Source organism: Canis lupus, chromosome 4 (assembly GCF_048164855.1).
Source record: "Canis lupus baileyi chromosome 4, mCanLup2.hap1, whole genome shotgun sequence".
In the NCBI taxonomy this organism is placed as follows: domain Eukaryota; kingdom Metazoa; phylum Chordata; class Mammalia; order Carnivora; family Canidae; genus Canis; species Canis lupus.
In genome coordinates this window covers 15,500,573-15,522,486 of record NC_132841.1, presented here as the reverse complement: position 1 = coordinate 15,522,486, position 21,914 = coordinate 15,500,573, and the positions used below count along the sequence as shown (strand labels likewise).

The 21,914-nt window shown below is 42.5% G+C and overlaps 1 protein-coding gene across 5 annotated transcripts in view; it reads left to right on the top strand.

The window, feature by feature from the left end:
* EGR2 (early growth response 2) overlaps positions 1-21,914 on the top strand; it is a 104,713-nt gene that overhangs the window by 7,515 nt on the left and 75,284 nt on the right. For 2 of the 5 annotated variants that reach the window (XM_072823233.1, XM_072823236.1), the window contains exons 1-2: positions 20,139-20,292; positions 20,903-20,946. The gene's annotated coding sequence lies outside the window, so the exon portion shown is untranslated. Of the gene's footprint in view, positions 1-13,189; positions 13,207-20,138; positions 20,293-20,902; positions 20,947-21,914 lie in introns of those variants that run through there. The other 3 variants (XM_072823234.1, XM_072823235.1, XM_072823237.1) reach the window with 2 other exon arrangements.

Below are 21,914 nucleotides of genomic sequence, written 5' to 3'. Positions count from 1 at the left end.
TGCTAGAACATAATTTTTTGGCAAGCCACAGAATTTAGCTAGACTCCTCTACTCACCAGAAATTGGGTGTTGAAACTCATCCCTGCCACTTGCCACAGAGAGTGAAGACTATCAGAATGGTCTTCTGAAGTATCTGTAGGTTCAAGAGAAGATGCAGTTTTATTTCATTCATTCACTTACTTAGTAAACATTTATTCAACCCCTGCCTCTCCTAATCTGTACAATTTGCCATGTTCGTGGAGAATGGAATATGAAATGACCAAGTCTTTGCCCTCTGTGATCTTTCATGTTAAGGGAGATAAGATAGACCGACAGATCATGATAATCAAAAGTGGAATGTAACAAGCCCCTGTAGAAAGATAGGAATGAAAAGTGACAGGAATTCAGAGTTGAGGAAGATCTGGCTGAGTTGAGGAGAGCAGGAAAGACTTCGTGGTGGAGAAGAAAGCAGGCATGGTGAGCAGAAGCATGCCAGATGGTGAACATCATGTGAATAAACATTAAGGCCGAAAAGCATGGAAGTGTGTTTGGAAAATAGTGAGTCTTCCAGCTGGAGGCAATGCAGAGGGTGAGATGAGAGTTATAGGAACTAAGACCGAATGGAAGGTTTTAAATGCCAAGCAAAAGGTCTGGATTGCAAGGCAGGAGAGCATTGAAGAACCACTGCAGAAATGAACCACGCCTTAGAAAAATTTATCTGGCAGGTGGGTTTAGGAGTGGGAGACAGGAAGGAGGAGGTGATTCAGGAAGCTATTGCAAAGTGTAGACCACAGAAAATGAAAACCTGAATGGGGGAGAGAGAGAGAGGGAGAGAGAAGAGAGACAGTAAAAACGGAGAAGACAGCTATCGGAGACAGTGTGGGATAAGATGGTAATTAATTAGATGTGGGGCATTTAAGGCAGAATGCACTGTCAATGATGGCTTTGAGGAATTTTAGCTTGGTTGCAATTCCTTCTGGGTTATGATCAAACCATTTCTATTTAGGGGGGAGGGCTTAAGAGAAAACTGATTGTCACAGAGAATCTGTCGACAGAAATTTCCCTGGCAGAAATAACGATCTCCAAAGAAATAGTTCCATCAAAGCTGAGGAACAGCCTCAAAGAATGCACTGAGGACCCCACTGTAGAGGGGCCTTCCCAAGGGCAAAGGATACGGAGGAGGTACAGGCAGGAGAGCAGCCTTCAGACAACTCACAGTAGTAGGGAGGCAAGAATAACACAAAGACCTAACAGCCCAGTGGGTAGTGCAGGCTGCAAATTATACAGACATTTAGAGGAGAAGAAGAGCAGTGGAGGGGTGAGGCTTCGCGGAGGAAATGGAACCTGAGGTATCATGATGGCTGGGATCTGGAAAGGTGGAGGACCGCCAGGCAAGAGAACAACGCCAACAAAGGCAGAGTTTCAGGAGGGGACTGTTGTGTTTATGAGGAAGCAAAGAGATTGAGCCAGACATCTCTTCACCCAGAACTTAGAAGAGTTCTCAAAGTCAATTCTCCGGGAGATATGAAGGGTGCCCAAGACGGAGGCACGAGCTCAGTGTACTACTCATGCCAATGGTGAACGATATTTGCAAAGTTATAATGTGAACCTCCAACCATTGCTATTGACTGAATGGTGTTATAATATTGCTAGTTTGGGGTGATGAGAGAAGGAAAGCTGGATATGTGTGTATAAAATAGCAAAGTTCCTATCCTCTTTGGCAGGAAACCCATAAATAATGTGTAACAGTAATAAATAAGAAACAGCACTGTAAGCATATTGCTTCCCAGTATAGCGGCACCTAGGAGAAGCAAGGGCTCAACAGGTTGAGTGTGGTGGCCTCTGGGGAGCAAGAGGACAGGGCTGAAGTGAGTTGGAGGACTGCTAATTGTAGTTATACCATGTGAATTTAAAAACTCTGCGAATATAGTGTCATAGTTTTGGACAAAAAGAAAAATTTAAATTTAAATGCCTGATACTTTTCCAGGGGAACAGTCCAACAGGTGATTTGAGTGACTAGGTAAGATGGGACACTTGGATCCATTTCGCTGCCTTTGATGGGGACCCCAGAGTGGCTTTCTGGGAGCCTGTGAGGCTCAGCCCGGCTGGCTCCCTACGTTCTTCTTTCTTACCTTCTTGCTGGCCCCCAGACTCAGACGAGTGCCTTAGCCTTCCCTTTGGGGTCTTTCCCTCTATTCGGTCCAGGGAAGGATGGAAGCAATGTTTCTAGCTCCTCCCCCTGTTGACGACTCTGAAGAAAGAAGCTCTAAAACTTTTTTGCCAGGAGACAGCAGGTGCTAATGAAAATGATAAATGCGAGGAAATGATAAAATTGAATCCATCTTAGTTCTCACACTCATGAGCTGGGCTTTGAGTTCTGAATTCTCTTGTCTGCTCCCAATTCTCTGGCCTGGATTTGATTTTTTATTCTAGATGGTCCATCCCTTCAGGGGGGAAAAAGAAGTGGACCAGAGCGGATGACGTGTCACAAGCAGATAATGTGTCCTTCTGGGGGTATCCCCCACATAGGGGGAACTAGGTGAGCACTAATTCTACAAAAAGTGAGTCTTCTCTCTCCAGACTAAAAACAATCACCAGAGTTCTTAATCTGTTTTGAACATATTCTCATCCAGTTTCTTCCTTCCCTTCTACTCCACTCTCCTCCAAGAAAGCAAAAGAAAGGCCTTTAACCTCTCCAGATCTGGGAGAGACAATAACAGAGGTCCACCTGAGTGACATACTTGGAAATTCATATTGAGTTCTGCATCTGTATTTGTAGATTTCCAATAATTATTTATTTTGGTGATTTCCAAACTAAAGCGTGCAGCCCAGTCAGAGCAGAATTATCAGGCCAGGAAGGACATCTGTGAAAGATGTTCTAGCATGTTCTGGTCCTCATCATTCCCCGGCAGTCCTTCCTTTAAACAAGTCCCTGCTCTCAATACCAAGTTTCTGCTGAGAAAAGCAGAAGATTGTCTTTTCCTTTTCTCTCACTCTCTTCCTTCTGTTTGCAGCAACCCAGCTCCAAGCTGGAGCTCTGGGGCATTAGAGTTTACAAAGGACCTTTGTCTCAGTCGGAGCCCTCAGAAATGGGGCCTCTGATAGGCTGGCATGTTACTGGTGAAAGCCCCAGGCCAAATTTCCTTATCTGGCTTTTTCATAGCCAACAATCAGTGATAAATGGGACATAAATATTCAGTAATAGCTAATAAAAGCCCAACTTCTTTCTCAGTCTTTGGGAACCCCCATTTCTGAATGGTATCCACTTTTATCTAAGGGAGGTGCCAAGAGTCTAGGAACCAAACTGATATTGGGGGCTGGGTCTAACCAAGGGGCACTTTTCTGGCTCTCCTGTGCCATCCTGTGCCTCTTTTCTCATCCGTACATGAAGTTTGATGGAGTTAGGAAAGGATTTTCCCATCTGCTCCCAGATGACAAGCATTTTTGCTTTGTTTTGTGTTCTGGTTCTTCAGCAGAGTGAGTGAAGGGGGCAGTAGTGCCGAGGGTCCCAGCTGAAGAGTCAGTTGCCAGAGGCCTGTACCCTCGCAGAAGGGGGATACATGTATAGGGCAGGGGATAGCAGAAGCGGGGAGGTGTCCTCCCTAATTAGACAGATTCTTCCTTGCGTCTTTTTGTCTTTTGAGACTGATTTCACACCCAGAGCAGAACAGTGGGAGCAGAGCAAGAACAGGGGACACTTCCAGAAATATCCTCATCCATTTCTGACCGCCAGTGAGTTTGCCAGTGGAGGGAGCCTGAGGAGGAAGATTCAGGGGCTGTCGTGAACTGCAGCCTGGGCCCTGCCCACCCACACTTCACCCCGTTGTGGAGGCCACCAATAGAGGGAGTGAGAAAGAGAACTGCCTCAGCAGACCTTCTGAAATATGGATCCGCAGGTCAGTGGGTACCTCTCTGGTTTTCTCTCTGGACCATTCAGTAAGTGGACCTTTTCAGGCCAGGCTGACGCTTGCTCCGTGTGCCTGAGATAGTTTAATGACTCCAGTCCATTTTGCCCTCTGAGTCTGTCCCCCCAAGAAGAGAAGGAACCCTTTACACACAATAGTTTTTCAGTACGGTGTTTTCCTACTCCTGGCTGATTATCAGATGATGCCTCTCTTTTCTGACCACCACAGGAGCCCTTTGGTGTGGGATCTGTAAGATGCTGGTTTCTAATGAACTTTGTTACTTCAGTCTTCTGGGAACATTCCAGAGGACCTCTTTCTCCATCGCCTGAGTGAAACACATAAACCTTCGGATTGCATCTTTTCCCCTTTCTCTCAGTGCAGGTCCTGAGTGGCTGGTATTCTCATGGGTGGGAGACGCTTTCTGCTTCCTTAAAGGAAATTCTTGAACACTTCCCTGCATCTGTGAAGAGGCAAGCCCGAGTCAGTCCCCTCTGAATCACCGCAGATTTGTCTGCCAGTTGTTATCAACTACACATTCCTTGGAAATCCTACTCTGAAAGATTTTTGATTTCCAATAAAAGGCTTACAGAGTCTAGGGAATTACCATCTTTTCCACAAGCTCTGGTATGGGGACTGGGAAGCTCTCAGCTACCAGTCATAGGACTTTATTCCAAAGATAGTGCAAGCCCGTCTTCTGTGCTAAGCCACAGGGGCCTGAGCTTCCCTCTGAGCTACTCTGGGCTAAATGTCATCAGGCACCCACGGCCTCTTCAACATCTGTGCGTCTAGTCTGTCCCTTCTGCATGCAGGATCGCTTGCCTTCAGCTTGTTCCTCTGATAAGCGATGCGACAGTGTCCCTGGTGACTCATGGGAGAGAAGGGCAACCGCCCTCAGCTTTCTGTACATCGAAGGAGGTTTTGGGGGGATAGTTCATTTTTCTTCTGTACCTTTGGCATTTGCCTCTGTTAATCTTGTTTTTTTGACATCTTTATTCCCCATTCTGTCTCTAGCAGAGGTCCTGAAGGATCAACATTTGACCCTTCCTAGCTCGGTAATTTTGAGAAATGTTGCCTGCATATTACTTTTGTGAAATAAATTAGCACAATACGTGACTGACATATTCCAGATCCTAAATTAATTTCTTTTCTTCTCCCCCTCCCGCTCCTTCTTCTTTTTCTCCTCCTCCTTTTTCTCCTCCTTCGTTAAAAGACAAAAACAAAAATAATTTGATTCCTTTGGGGGAAAAGGAAGAGTTTGGGGAAATATCCCCATTCAGCGATGTCCTAGTGTCTACTGGAAGGCTGAGCCACCCCGTAGTTGGAATGAAAGCAATGGGCTCAGGACCAATACTGGCTAGTGAGGAGTCGCATGTCACAGAGAACAGCGCTCAAATCCTAGCATCACACCTATTGCTCCGTGAGCTTGGACCATTATTTAGCTTCTTGGAGCTTCTGGTTTTTCATCATTAAATGGAAAATAAGGAACTGCTTCAAAAGACTGAGGGTAAAATGCTATGATATCTAGAGCACAAAGCATGGTACACTACAAGGGCTCCATCCTCAGCACCCATGGCAAGTGGGTCGTTCTCTGAGGGAATTAAAAAAATCTTGCCTCTTCTTCCCCCATCCTTCTAACCTGGACTCACAGCGAACTGATGTATTCTGAAGGAATATGGAGCCATTTTTGAAATTAGCTTAAGCAAAGCTTTGCAGAGAAATAATTTCTAGTCATCTTTAAAGTTCCTGTGTGTGAGTGTGTGTGTGGGCGTGCATGCATGTGCGCATGTACGCACTCCAATGGAGATATATTTCTAATTTCTTTCTTTTTTTAAAAAATATTTTATTTAAATTCAATTTGCCAACATATAGTATAACACCCAGGGCTCATCCCATACATTTCTAATTCTTAAAAAGTTTATTACACTTCCTTTTGGCTTAATAGCATGGATAACAAAGAATTTATTCAGATGCTCCTTCTGTGAAGTCTTTCCAAGACCTGTTGAGCTTTGGAACCTTGGGGAAGATGCCGTTTTCTCACCAGTATTTCCTAGTTCCTTTTGTTGTTCTGTTTGTCTAGGTGACTCTTAGGTTCCCTGAGGGCAGTGCCTTTCTCTGCTTAGCATCCTCCATGGCACCTAGCAGGGTCTTGCATGGGAGAAGATAAGCAGACCAGTGTTGAGCTTAAGAGCTTGGACTCGGTGGTCAGGCTTGGGTTAGCTCCAGTCGCTACTCTCTGGCTTCTCCGGCAGCCTTACTTCATTTCTTCTAAGTCTCCATTTCTGCTTTTGTTCAATAGGAATATATGAAGGCTGTTATAAGTTTGGCATGAGGTAATCTATATAAATCAGTGGGTTCAGTTCCTGGAATGTGATGAGAAATAAATGATATTCTAGCTACGTATTATTATCACTATTATTCACGTGCTACATATATGTTCTGTTGGATGAATGGACAGATGAAAGATGGAAGGATGTCATTCCCTATGGCTGCAGCAGGCAGTCATTGCAATAAACTACAAAAGTATTGCCTCACTTCCGGCCTACCAGGTCTCTAAACAGGAATTAGAGATTGGGAATTCCCATATTTTTAAAGCGCCACCTCTGTTCTCAGTTTTGTTCCAATCTTCATTGTGATCCCTGAGGTTTGTTCTGAGAGCTGATACCTGACTCTCCCTGAATCTCCTCAAGAGTGAAAGCCCAACTTTTGCTGATAGACTATCAACAATAGTAATATTATTTCTAGAAGCATAATCCTTATCTTTATGGTTGCTTTCTAACATAAACAGAGAAGAGAAAATAAAAGAATTCTGTTTCCACACCATGCAGTGGAGAAATAAACAAAAATGTGGCTAACCCCTATGGTAGAGGAGTGCTTTTGCATGCTCAATTACCTGCCTGAGCTGTTGGCTGGCTTCCTGGCTGCTTTTCTTTGCATTGCTTGACCTTTAGACTAATGCCATTAAAATACATACCCAGTACCACATAAATGGTTTTCAATGGCCTGGCTGCTTAGGGAAAGCTCATTGACATGCAGCGTACAGGTACTTATGCATGTGAAAATAGAGATTAAGAGTCCTTTTTGACATCAGTTTGCTAGGTCACATTTTGTTATGGCACCTCTATAGATTAGTGATCTCCCTATGGACTGCTGGCCTCAAATGACACTTAGCACCTGGCATCTCCTCTAGCTACCAGGTAAGGAGGTGTATCCATGGCTGAGAAGTTCTCTGTTCTCTGCCCATGGTTCCGTCCTGGGCTTGTTGCTGTCAATGATGGATGGAAAGAGTGGCATTATATTCCTCAACACTTCCATGCATGTCTCGATTCATCTGTGTCTTTCACTGTATTCTTGATTTCATTTGACTCTAGAATTGGAATTGTATACTCTCAAAACAGGGAGTTCTTTTCCACCTTGATTCTCTCCTACTGTTTGCTCCCTCAAAGGGAAATGAGGCTATAAATTCAACAAGGATTCTGATCTTAAAAAGTCAGAGAGAGGCTCCAGTTAGGTAAGAATGCCCCTTGGTTTTGAGCTGTCGCCTTTTGGGGTTCATAGAATGATTCAAGCATTCATGAACATTTAAAATAACAAGTTCATCTCATTCATTTGTTTTCATTTATGTCGACCATTAGGAGGAAATAGAAATGAATGTAAGACATGTCTTACATTCCGAGGAGACAGATCAGTGTGAGACATAAAGGATGTGACTATGGAGAGCTGGTCATGTTCCACAGGAGAGACCACATTTGAACTGAGGCTGAAAGCAAAGGCAAGGCTTTGGTGCATAGAGGTGGTAGAGAAGCGCAAATGTGCTAAAAACCAGCATCCATCATATAAACATGACTGTTGGGGACCACTTCTTGCAAATCAGGGTGTTTTTTCCAGAGAGAGGGGAACTTAATGCACTTCAGAAAGCGTCTATGGCATTCACCTCACAGAGGACTGACTTTAGAGTCAGTTTATAGCCCTTTCCACTTGGAAACAGCCCTTTGCTGGTGCCAGACATATGGAAGTAACAACAATGAGAGCAAAGAAGGTCAGTGCCCCTTTCATTTTCTGCATTAGCCATCCCTATGGCTAGAACATCTTGCCCATGCAAATTTATCCTCAATCTAACTACGTATGAAGGTACATAAACTACATATATAATTATATACATGCATGTGTAGATATATCTTCTATATTTATATGATGTATACAATATATACATTATAGTCGACATATAGTATAAGATTTAAAAGTAGATATATTTGTGAATTGATCACAGAGTATACTGCATGATATATTCCATTATGTATTATGTGTTACTTTTCAGAGCAATTTTCCCTCCCTTTCCTCTTACAGTAACACCAGATTTTCCCATCTTACTTATGCTGACCGTTCTCTATTTGCTCTATTTCTCTTTCCAGATCCACTCATTTTCCCCTTCCTCCTCTCTCTGTGCCCTGGAGGTAGACTATGAGGACCTGGTCATCCAAGCTTCTTTGATGACTGACTTGCAGTTTGGTTTTGCAACCAGAGGCACTGCAGGGACAAGAGAGAGAGAGAGAGAGAGAGAGAGAGAGAGAGAGAGAGAGAAGTCTCAGGATATTACTTTCCTGCTCCTTCCCAGCTTCTTTACTGCACGACTACAGCTTCTGCCCTGGACACCAATACCATTGCTCCCTTCCTGTATCCCTTACGGAGTCTTCCATAAGTCTTCAGCTCAATAGCAATCCCAATACTGTTTTTACTGCCACAAGACAGATGAATAATAACAAAGTGGTTATGACAGATCAGATCATATCTTCGTTGTGAATTTTCTAGTTCTACAAGGCCGTACTTGGCATAATCAAATTTGCAGAAGCCATTTCACCCAATCTCACACTACTTGGTAAAGATGAATTCCATGCTGGGGGAAATCTTGTTGCCAATAGTTGAGTGTGCTTTTAGTACTCTAAGTTGCATTTATTCATAGGTTCTGGAGGTTTTCTTTGCTAGGTGCTAAGGCAGTAATTGTAGGACATGGAGAAGGGTCATCTCTGTGAGTTGCCATACTCACCTGCTGCTGCTCCCTTCCTTGCTTCCTATCTGGCCACACTGTCCTTTCTTGAGCTTTGTCATGCCAGAGGCCCATCTCAGGCCCTCATGTAGCTATTGACTCTGCCTGCCTCCACCTTTTGCTTGACAAATCCTTTCCACCTTCAAGTCTATGGGGCTCGATAAGACCAAATCTGGTTGCTTTTATAGTGTCCATACTATTCCCTCACAGCAGAATTATAGTTAAAGTGTTTAAATATTTCTTTAATGTCTGTTTTCCCTTTCAGACTGGAAATAACATGAAGTCAGGGATTATGACATAACATCTATTTTGTTCACTTCAGTTTCTCCAAGGCCTAGCCCAGGGCTTCATATACAGTAGTCATATAACAAACTTGGTTCAATGTTGAATGAATGAATACATTTGAGGAACTTATAATCATAATGGGCAGTCAAGCCATGTGTAGAATGAATGAATGAATGAATGAGTGAATGAATGCATTTATTTATTTATTACTAAGATATTTCAAATGTTGGAGTAAGGACTACCATTGCTGGCAAATCCAGGTGAGAAATGTGATGATGCTTACAGAGGTCTTTGCTCTAATCAAGTCCCAAAAAGTTATTATCCACTGACAGGCCAAGAGCAACAGCTGTTTGCCTCTAGGCTATGGAAACTGGGGATCTTCTTTTAGATGACATTCTAAGCCATAGAGTTGGGCAAGGCAGCTAGGGTGAGACATCATGATTGGCAGATGTTCACCCCTTTTCCTCCCTTTTTGTTCCCCTTTTATTTTCTCCATCTGTCTTTCATCTCTTTTTTTTTTCTTACATCTTTCCTGCTGTAGATACTCTGTGACCCCATGGACATGGTTTGGTTATGATGATTCAATCTAAAGAGGAACATATTCTTGCTCTGGTAGAAATAAAGATTTCATGCTAAAACTCATAAAGTAGTTCTTCTTGAGGTCACAGGTGTTGGCATAGGAGAGTGGCCATTTGGGCTAAAAGTGTAAGCAGAATGGAAGAGTTTGGCAACAGTTTTCCTTTCCTTCTGCTTCAAGAGTTCCACCCGGAATGGTTTATAGGCAACCATGGTCAACTTGACCCTGTCTCCCCTTTTCTGTATCCTCAGCCATTTGCAGAGACTCTTCCACCATCTCCCTCCTGAATTATCATAGTCCTCCAACTCTCCTCCCAGACTCCAGGAGTCACATTTCCCAAAGTGTAGTTTGTAAATCCCACTGGCCACCTCAAGATGTATGAGGCCTCCCATTGCTCATATGAATTCCAGTCTCTCAGCCAGTATTCTTGAACCTTTGACAAACTGTCTCAAAATCCCTTCCATCTCTAACCCCGTGAAACACTCTCCCAAAACCCATGGAGCTCCCATGTCTTGAACTCTGATTACCATCTCTGTTTCACTCCGTGTATTGTTTCTGGGACTTTGCAGTTCTCATTGCTGAGAAACTTACCTTCCCTGAGAACTCTCTTCAGAATACTTCTTCCTATCCTCAGAGTCAGAATTATATATTCTCTGCTCTGTACGCTCAGGCAAGTTTACTTCCAAGTTAGTCACAATTTGCCTTTAGTGAATTGTTTGTTTCTCTGCTGCCTCTGAGTTCTGCAAAAGCAGAGACCATGTTTTATTCATATAATCTGTATATGATCTTGATTTTCCAGGGCAGTGACTTTTCTGTCTTGTTGTTCTCCTAAGTACATGCTTGGCCATCTAACCATACACTTGTTCACTACAGTTCTTATGTAGCTTCGTTATGGAAAATGCTCAGAAATTGTTTTGAGGGTTAAATTGAATGAACTGAGTGACTGACTCTTCAAGAAATAGCACTCACCTTGTGTTCTATGATTCAATCAGGAAAAATACATATAAAGCTTGGACCAGCTTTGTTTTTCTTCAGATGTCCTGGCAGCTAGAGAAAGCTGGAAAGCAAAAACAAAAACAAAAAACCACAATACCTATCCATAAAGAATAATGGAGATTGAGATTTGAGGTGAGGAAGAAAGTATTCAATGAATGAAACCAGAACCATTAAACTTTTGAGGTGCCTGCCCTCCTGCTTGTTGTATCATTGTGTCACATAGCAACAGTTTCCTCTCCTTGCCAACAAGGCCTCACAATATCGACCTTTCATGATGAAAAACAGCAGCTGTAGCACAACCTGAGAACAACACTGCTTCTGTATTAAGAGCCCAGTTCTTGGGAGCTCTAATCACTTCCAAGATAGCATCTCCCCAATTCTCAGAATATCCCTCCAAGGGAAGGAGGAGGCTTATATTGTTATCGGCTCTATTTTGCATATAGTAAAAACAAGGCAAGCTGAGGTTAACTGATTTGTCCTTGGTCAGGTGTGAGTCAGAGTGTGAGCCAGCAGGAGAAGCTTCTTCATTCCCAGGCCATTGTTCTATCCTCTTGATGTTGTCTTTAGGGTTCGGGAAGGCTATAGAAGTTGTTTGATCCACAGTGTTTACAATGGGGAAAATATGTTGTATCCTAGTTTGGGTGCCATATAACTGATGTAGAAACAGAAATATGAATATAGAATTTTACCCGCTATTCTTGTTAACTGGTGGGGAAAAAACTACGGGGGGCGGGTGCCAGTTGGGTTATCCTTATTTCTTAAAATACAAATGTTGGCCACTGGCCAAGAGAGAGCTCACATGTAACAAGTATAAGGGGAGTTGCCTATCTGTAGTTGTGTTTGTATTCCTTCAGTAATCCATATCTTTGTAGGACTTGTGTATGCCACTCACTTTGCGGGCCACTGGGGAGGTGGTATTGAACATGTGCCCTCAAAGAGCATCCACACTAGTGGGATTATATACCTTAAACATGGAAAGAAACAAATGCAATCGTCATGATGGATATGTTCTTTTTTTAAGCAGGCTGTGCCCATACATTAGAAAAGTTCATAATTTATTCCGTCCCTCAGTAGGACATTCAAGACCCATTACAATCTATCTTCAAAACATCTTCTGGGGTGCCTTGGTGGCTCAGTCAGTTGGGAGTCTGCCTTGGGCTCAGGTCATGATCCCAGAGTGCTGGGATCCAGTCCTATGTTGGACTCCGTGCTCAGTGGGGAGTCTGCTTCTCCCTCACTCTGTTCCACTCCCTGCTCATGCTCTGTGTCTCATTCTCTAATAGATAAATAAAATCTTAAAAAAAAAAAATCTTCCATTGCCATCCACTTCCGACAGTCCCCCCCTTACTCCTGCAAACACAGTGTTCCAGCCCCACTGGACTCTGAATATAATTCCTGGGCCACTCAGTTTTATGTTTCTGTGGTTTTGTTGATATAAGCTGAGAGACCCTTGGCTTCTCAGTTCACTAATCTTGGCTGGAGGTGAGGGTGTGGAAAGGCTGGAGTATAGTAGGGGTGAGGCCAGTTTTTTAAAAAATATTTTATTTATTTATTTTTTCATGAGAGAGAGAGGCAGAAACATAGGCAGAGGGAGAAGCAGGCTTCCTGTGAGGAGCCTGATGTGGGACTCGATCCGGGGACTCCAGGATCACAACCTGAGCCGAAGGCAGAGGCTCAACCACTGAGCCACCCAGGTGTCCCTAAGGTGAAGCTATTGATGGAGTATAGTGGGGTGAGGCTATTGAAATGCCTGGCTGGTGAGTACATGTGCTGTAAGTGAAGGGGTTGGGAAGATAGCTTGTCATGATCCCTAACACTGTGCTGAGTCCCTTTGTCTGATACCTGAGTATCTGAGTCTTGCCTAGAACTTGGGTAAATCACAATATGTCTCGAACCTCAATTTTCTCATTGGTCACATAAACAGGTAAGCTTAGGTGTTCTCTGAGGGCTTTAGAGTAGGACTAGACCTACAGCTCTTCAACCTGATTGCACTTAGATAAAATATACGTGAATGTGTGTGTGCATGTGTGTATAGGGGCATAGGGTGGTAGGATAAGGGACAGTGATTTTTAAAGTTGGACTGGCCCTTGGGAATTATTGGTTTCTTCTAAAAATGCATAAAACCAGTGCTAAGGTAGAGTTCCATATTCACATTTCTGTTTCTACATCAGTTATATTATATCCAACTCAGAACACAATATAGTTTTCCTATTGCAAATATTTGTGAATCAAACAACTTCCATAGCCTTCCCAAACCTCAAAGACTTTTCTCTGCCCCTTCCTTCCTGGGCCCCCAATCTACAGTGGGGCAGTGCCACAACATGCCTAACCCTCATGAGAGGCCTAAGTGGCTGCCCTCTCAGGAATATCCAAAGCACCTGTCATCTTGGACCTGGTTACAGAGCCCCATCAGCTTCCCCAAGGTAAGTCAGTGCTGGCTTCCAGGTCACTGAATTAGATCTTGATTTTTTTCTCATTGCTTGTTTCTGGGGAGGAAGTCAATTTCCTGGACTTTTATTGCTCTCAGCCATGCACTGAGTGAATCTTCAGTTTTACCCCTAAAATGTAAGACACTTTCACAACACTAGTGGCCCAGCAAAGTCTGATTTCTAAACCAAAGAGATGTGTTGCATACTTGGGAACACCAGGTCCTTACACACAGTTGGGTAAGAGAGTGTCTTAGTGACTCCTTCAAACAAATGCCAAATGCTTAGGGGTTTCAAATCAATGGGATGAGTTTTACAGAACCTATAATATAACCAACATTTACATGTTTTCAAGTATTTTAAAACTACTCTTTCCAAATGGAGTAGAAATTTCCAGTTATTCTTCCCAATTATACAATTTATTTCTTTTAACCAATTGAAAAGCTAAGGCCTCAGTGATAGATCTGAACCAGGCAGAAAAGATCTGTCAAAAATAACTTCTTGTCCAGTAAATGGTGAGACCGAGCCTTCAGGTTTCTAACTACAGAGCCCCATAAACCAAGTTATCTTCCTTGGGCTCTATCAGGGTCATTTCCAGGGCCAGGAAAGGAATGAGTCAGGAACGGCACCTGTTTTGGCTGCACAAAGCCTTACCTTCAGGGCCAGAAATCCAAATCCCATATCAAGAATGTGGTTCACTTAGCATTGTTTTTGTGGGTAGAGACAGTAGAGTTGGGGGGAATTGTTTTATTCCTTGAAGAGGGCTTTGCTTTTTGCATTTGTTCCCAGCATCTTTCAGTCGGTTGCCTTATATAGAGCCTAGAGCTCAGGACCCAGACTTTATGGGAGCCTCAGGCTCTCCCTTTAAATATAGATCTCTGCTCCTTGTGAACAGGTCTAGAATGAAATTTGCTTCAGAAGAAATCTGAAGGTTGTTATAAGATTTTGGGTTATATGTGCGTGGCAATCTATTCTTACCACTTCCAATCATTTGTTACCATATGGAGTTTTGAGGCCTGGGTGTCTTGTCTTCTCTTTTCTTTTCCTTAAGATTTATTTATTTGACGGTGGGGAGGGCCAGAGGAAGAATGCTCCACTCAGATCAGAGCCCTATGTGGAGATTGATCTCACAACCCTGAGATCACGACCTGAGCCAAAACTGAGAGTCAGAAGCTTAACCAACCATGTACCCAGGGGTGCTTTTTCTTACTGCTCAGTAAAGAGTGCGAAGAGGAAGCCCCCTTGGTTGGCAGCAGCTAGCAAAAAGCATTTTAGCCTCGGGTCCTTGTTCAATCGTCATTCTCAATTGATAATTTCTTTATTTCTTTCTTCTTTTTAAGTAGGCTCTATGTCCCACATGGGGCTTGAACTCGTAACTTTAAGATTGAGAGCCACATGCTCTACTGACTGAGCCAGCCAGGCACCTTTTGTCTTGAGTTCTTAATTGTTAAGAACTAAAATGCCAAGGTTGACTTTTTATTAGCATGTCTCTTTTCCTGTAGGAAAAAGTTTTAAAACAGTCCACCCAAGATCCTTCCATTGCTGGTTCAAGAGATGACTTGTGCTTGAATTTGGCCAATTAACATGACAATGTCAATGACAAGATCCATTTCTAGGCAAAAGAGTTGTTCTTTGACAGGCATTGTCTGAAGGTGTCCAGGCTGAGAGGCAGTTTCTCCTCTGGGACTATTTGGATTTTATGTTCCTGAGCCAAAAAACATTCTTTAGCATTGGCTGACAAAATGGGTTTCAGAACAGGAGTTTCTAAAGCTGCAGTGGAAACTTAATTATGTAGATCCTGTCAAAATCCATCTGCTTAATTCGACTGTTTCTGGGTAAGGTACTTTTTATTTTTCCAGCAGTATTACTTGATGACTCTCTGATAGGAATACAAAATTAGCTTTTCTCATAGGCAAGATTTATTCTTTATACTTCTCAGCATTAGGAATATTTGTGTTACGTTGAGGTGTCTTCCTAGAGTTTATTTGCTTCACAGCTGATTTGGTGGAGACACATAAGTGACTTTTACAGCTGAAAGGTAGAAGGTATCATTTAAGGAAATGCTATCAGAGGTTTCAGTGATACAACTTAGTGACTAGCTAGTGCCCATGATTTATGTAAAGGCTTTCTATAGTTTTTAAAGGGAGAGGGACATCAAAGTTGTTTCAGTTTGTACAAGATGCCAATACTTGGCAGATTTGTGGTCTTAACCATGAACCTGTGGTTGTACCTGATTCAATGTGCCTCATCTGAACAGTTGGAAACCTGATATTAGGCAATATTTACATTTATGCTGAGCATTCACGGATTTGCTTTCAGGGAGGGAGTGCTTTTGGAGAGACAAGGTCCGAAGTTGTTGCTAAATGTATAAATATTGAATGTGCCAGCATCTGGGATATTTCAGCTTAAATATCAAAGAATGAGCCTTATGCAAGCAACTGACTTAGTAAAACTGTTTGTTATTTTAGGGTGCTTGCCTGGATAATAAGCTACAGGACAAAACCAGCGTTTTCAAAATCAGTAATGTCACATGTTTTTTAAATAGGGATTAAGGAAAACTAACAGTATAGTTCTCAGTGTTGGGAAAACCTCAGTGAAAATATGTAGAAGAAAGTGGACTTGCTAGCAGCGATAGTCTTACATCTAGGTGGGATCTGCAGCCAAAGGGCTTTCAAATGTCTTGTTCCCAATTCAAATAAAGAACTCCACTAATTTCACTAGGTCTTCAAACCAGAGAAGTTTCATGGCAAGAGGAAGAAAATACAAAGATTTTGTAGAGCTACCTCTGGATAATGAACATTCCTATGATGGAGTCGCTGCTCTGTATGAAAGTCTTGCTTTGCTGGGCTTGGCATAGGATGGTTTTCAGTTAATTAAGATCCTCCCTTGCTTTTCTCATTTTCCCAGTTTTTCAAACCCTGGGTCATGTCACTCCCAAAGGGTAAGTGGGTTCAGAGAGAGCTTGTTGACAGGTCTGGTGCCATCCCTGCAGTCTGGTGATTGTGCCTGTTTTGCTCACCTGCTTTGGAGTCTTTGCTTTGCCTCCTGTCTCAGAGCTCTGAATTCTTCCTCACTAGACAGAGAGTAGGGCTTTTTCAGCCCTACTAAAACATGTCTTGGAGATTTTTCTGGTTCTCTACCCACCTTCTCATTTAAAACTTCAGGTTCTTAAAGAAAACAGGAAATAACCTGATTATTTTCTTGTAGGAACAATTCAGATTTTACTACGAGGTATAGGCAACTGAGTTAACCTTAATGGGCTTGAGTTCTGCTTATTTGTTTTTCTGATCTCAAGGGAACACAAACTCTTTTACTTTAGGATCGTCAGTGAGCATGTTAACAATTTATGGTGCTTTATTAAAAATTCATATTCTTGGATTCTACTCCCAGATTTTACAATAAGATCCAAGTATCTATGTATTAAACAGGCTTCCTTACTGATTCTGGTGACTATTGTCCAAGAATCAAGTCTGAGAAACATAAATGTTTTAGAGATTTAATGTAGAAATAACTAAGTGACTGATGAGTCCAAACTTTACAGATGAAGAAATGAACTTAAATAAGATGACAAACCCACAGCTCATCAGTGCCAGATCTGGGACTAGAAACCTGGTCTCCTTTTGGTTAATGAGGCTCTAGGTTGTAAGGTGAGATACAACAATACAGAAGTAAAAGAGCTCAGGGTTTGTGTGATTGAGCAATGTGGCTGCCTCCAGCATGTCAATCTGTGGATGTTACTGAAATGCAGTGATAGGAGGCCCTTTTCTGAATGATCTGGAAGTGGCTTGGTGGAGATCTTCAAGTTGAAACTAGCTCCTGGTTATTAAAATCTCCAATATGACATCTTGGCCAAGTGCGCATCCATTTGGTTGAAAACTATTTTATTAAAGGCTTCTAGGGATGGAGTTTCTCCCAAACCTCCAGATCCCTACCCCCACCCATTTTCTACCAGCTCTAATCCCATTACAATTAGTTCTATGTGGAAATAAAAATCTCTCCTGCCCACCTATAGCTCCTGCCACTAATGCTGGTTCTACTTTCAAGAGAGAACAAGTCTAATTTGCCTTCTACATGATAGTGATCATGTCTCTACCTAAACCTCTTTCTCTTTGTCTAGGCTGAAAAATTGAAGGTTCTTTGGCCATTCTTTGTATAACTTAGCTTTAAATATTGTCTTCGTTCTGACTGTTTCCCTCTAAAAGCAGTCTGTTTGGTCATCTTTGGTATTAAAATATGGCACCCGGAATAGTCACAGTGCTCAGTGTGCTTTGACCAGTTTGGAATTCATTACTTCTAGACACTTGGCTCCTAATCATCAAGACTAAAAATTCATGATATTTTTGGGTGGCCCAATCACATTCAACTCACAGTCAATTAAAATCCCAAGTTTTTTTCACATGTGCTGCTAAAATCATGCCTCTCTCACCTAGTTTTTATTCGTGACTTTTTTTTTTTAACACCCATGTGTTTTACTTTACATTTATCCTAGTTGAAATTGACTTACCCCACTATCACAGATTGTGGGACCTTTTTTGGATTCTGAGTTTGTCATTAATCCGAGATTATTTGATTTTAGTCAACCATTCATTCCACAAATATTTATTGAAAACTCACTATATGTCAGTCATGATGCTGGATATTATGACCAAGATAGATGTATCCCTTCCCTCATGGACTTTATAGTCTAAAGAGGTATATAAACTAGTCACCAACAATGGGTGCCTTACTAGTTATGATGAGATTAGTATGGCATATGGTGGGCACTCAAGGCAGGGTGGAGAGAGATCCAGAGGTGAACATCTAGTCTAGTCTTGGTGGGCTGTGGTTAGGGAAAGCTTCCTTGTAGAAGTGACCTCTAAGCTTACCTGTGAAAGCTAAGGCATCAGAGAAAAAAAGAGAGTTCCAGGCTGGGGAATTGCAGGAGTCCAGGACCAGAGACAAAGGAAGCATGGCCTGGGGAGCAGGTCATGTGCATGTGTGGATGAGATACATATCAGGGGAAGGGCAATGGGAGCATCTGTGGGGTTTCAAACCTATCTGGGATCTTGATGAAAATATTGGGCAGTGATGTCTGAGACAAACATCAATCCATACACCAGCAGTCCTTAGGGAGGGCAGTTACCACAACTCTAGTCTCTGCATTTTTCCTTCTGTCCACAGAATATCTTGAGAGATTTGGCCAAGCATCTTGTTGAAAATCAGACACGCCATGTCTTTTGGTTGAGCAGACTAATAAACTTATTAGGTTTTAATATAAGGTTTTGATAACCTTTGGCTTATTAGAGAGAAAATGTGGTTGGCTTTGGCCATAGGCCACCTATGACCAATGTCTGATTTCTTCTCTTCACAACTCCCCTTGATGTGGTCCTTGATCTCTCCACCCTGGTGAGGGAGCCAGTGAAAAGCCTATGGAAGATGGGTTTCCTAAAATGTAATGGTGGGTAGATTATGAAAGGTGACATGGAAAAGACTTTATCTTGTTCCAAAGAAGTCACCTGGTTAGAGGGAGCCCTCGGCACTGTCTGGCTGTAATGATAGAGTGCCAGAGACCTAGGTCCCAGAGTCAGATGACCTGGGTGCAAGTCCTGCCTTTCTCTGTTACCATCTTTGCATCTTTGGACAAAAGTTGACTTTCTTCAACTGTGGCAGGGAGACCAAATGCCTCCCTATGTATTTGAAGTAACAAAATAACGGAGGCCCATGCCTGTCACATAGTAAGCACTTGATAAATGTATTGATTATTTTTGAAAACAAATAATATTCATCAAACCACAAAGAATTTTGTGCCTTCTAATTTCTTTGCCCTCATGTGGTTCTTCTGATTTTTTTCCTCTATGTCCTTTGTGGAGCAGCTCCTGCCCTCTGCTCCTTTTGTTTGTTTGTTTGTTTGTTATAGCAACTATGAAGTGCCAAAGAAATGAAGTGTTTGGAAACAACACTATGTATTTCTTTTGACAAGAGTGATCCCTTTCTCCCCCTCTTATTTTTGAAGTACTGGCGCCAGCTAGACAAGCCAATGTGAAGAAATGCGTATGGTGTTGGCTGTGGAGGGTGCAGGGCTCCGTGTGTGCACAATCACCCCCACCCCCCACCAGCAAGTCTGCAGTGAAGGCCGTGGGTGGACCTCTGACAGGAGGTATTCTTTCTCAGTGCTGTATGTGACATCCAGTCACATGGACAGAGTCAGTCTTTGTGATTTTGCAATGTTTCATTGTTGCTTTGCCCTGTAGACGAGCTACCGTGCAGAGCTGATGGGGCAGCTGTTCAGGAAGGGGTGTTTTTTTTATTAGCTTGTGTAAGTCACTGATGGACCAAAATTTGTACTTCATTTGTAAATTAGGAAAGTGGAATGAGCCTTTGAGCTCCCTGCATTTGAAAATCTTCCCTACCATTCCAATCATTTATGCAATGTAGTATCTGTAATTTCAGTTGGTAATTCAGGGGAACTGGAGTTATTTGTTGGGTTTTCCTCCATGTTTGGATCCACATAGGTGTGAGTGGATAAGGGCTAAGGCCAAGGTTTGTCCTTCAAGACACTTTAGGAGCTTTCTGGGAGTTTCTAGAGAACAGCCACATGTGAATGTTCATTTATGTCTTTCCTCTTCCTCTGTTTAAAAGCAAATGTTCTCCTGGGAGTTGAAGTGGTCAAGATATTGCCAGCCTTTGTCCTCATCCTCCTGTCTGAAACAAGGTGAGCCTGTTTCAGGAAGAGACATGGATGGAGATGGTGCATTTTTAATGAGAATGGCATGCCCTCTGCAGCTTTCTCAGGCGTGGAGCTGGGCCGGGAGCTGGGAACACCTGCTCTTACGTGCTGTATGTTTCAACCCATTGAAAGATCTTAGGGCAAAATCAAGCATGGAATGATGTTCTGCGGTTTTCAAAACGGTTCCTAGAGGGTTTGAGTTGGATAGGCTGAGAACAAACTCATTCACCTGTGACGGATATAACCAGACTCCAATGTCTGGTGAGGGAAAACTGGACATGTTCTACAGAAACTGAGACACTTGGGCTCTTCATGTAGAGCATTTATAACATTATAGTCTGGCCCTATATCCAGCCAAGCTCACACCAGTGAAGAGGGTAAGTGTGTTTGCATCTGTGTGTTTATGCGATCAAGTGAAATCATCAAATTTGTTCATTAGAAAAACTGCAGATCAATTTGTTGCATGAATAATGCCAACTCGTAGCCTCATGAGGAAGCTCTTAGTTATCTTCAAACCTAACTTTTCTCAGTTCCTTTGGATAAATAAACTTGCTTTAGGAATCAATTAAAGGAATCTCCGTTTTTTTAAATATCAAAGACTTGGATTAAAATGGATTGTGCAGGAAATGCTGTCATTAAAAGGGCCAAGAAAAGAAGACATGCTTAATTATTGAGCAGAATATTCATATTTTTCATATCTATCAGCTCAGTGTGTCCCTAACATGTTTTTAAGATGTACAAAAAGAACACATTTATAACCCCTTCCTTCCTTCCTTCCTTCCTTCCTTCCTTCCTTTCTCCCTCCCTTTTCTTTCTTTCTTTCTTTCTTTCTTTCTTTCTTTCTTTCTTTCTTTCTTTCTTTCTTTCTTTCTTTTCAAGGAAAGAAAAATAAATGCCAACATAAACCCTTGATTTTGAATACTTCATTTCTCTTTAGTTGACTGAAATGACGAAATGACGCCTTTCTTTTTCAATCCTCTCTTCCAGGGCGGCCCTCCAGCCAGCCATTGTCTAAAGAGCTTCATGTAAAGGTAAACCCTGCAAGGCCTTGAGAAGGGCTTTGCTACCAAGCTATTGTATTTAATCACCAATGATTACTGGTCGCTGCCTTCTCTGCAGTTAATTGTGGATTTTTGGTGTTTCAATCAGGATAAAGAAAGTTTAAATGTCTGTAGGAGCTCTCAGAGCCCTGCAGGCTTACCGTATTTTCCTTGGAGCGCACTTTTAGTCAAGATCTTCCTGAGTGCTGCCTTTAGGTACACCTCTTGACCTGGGTGAAAACTAGTTATATGGACCCTGGAGTAGGAGGACATTAATAGGTATTATCAAGACCCATTTCTTCCCAATAGAGCTCTTTCAGGCCCCTTCTTTGAGTTAGGATATCTGGTGGCTTGAATATGGCCAATAGCAGAAAAGGGACTTGCTACAGTGGTGTGAGACATTCTGATTTTTCTAAGAATATAGACTAGAGAATGGAATACCCATGCCCTTCGCTACCATCTCTCTCTTCCCCTTTCCACCTTCCCTTTCCCCTAGCGTCTCTAGCAGTTTCTCCCCACCCTCCCTCCCCCCCCATTTCTCTGTCACTGTCTCTCACTTTCTCCTCTTCAATGTTATCTTGACTATTTTCTCCCAGATCAAAGGTAGAAGTGGGCCATTTGATTAATTGCCATGCAGCAGAACCCTTTGCCTCCTTGACACACAAGCCAAGGAGACAAAGGGCGCTCTTTAGAAGCCCTGAGCTGTGTGGGTGCAGGGTGGGGAATTCACAAGCCTGAGAGCATGGAGCCCTCCCAGCAGGGATGTGAAGGTTCCTAGACCCTACTGAAGAATAAAGTTGCTACTGCTGCACATTGTGTTGAACCATATTTGCATTTGAGGGAACAGCAGACAACACCAGCAATAAGCCGTGTGGACTATGTGGAAATTTGTTTTAAAGTTTGAAAAATCTTTAAATTTCAGTGTGTGGAAATGAGTACCAATTGGAAATAAAAGGGGA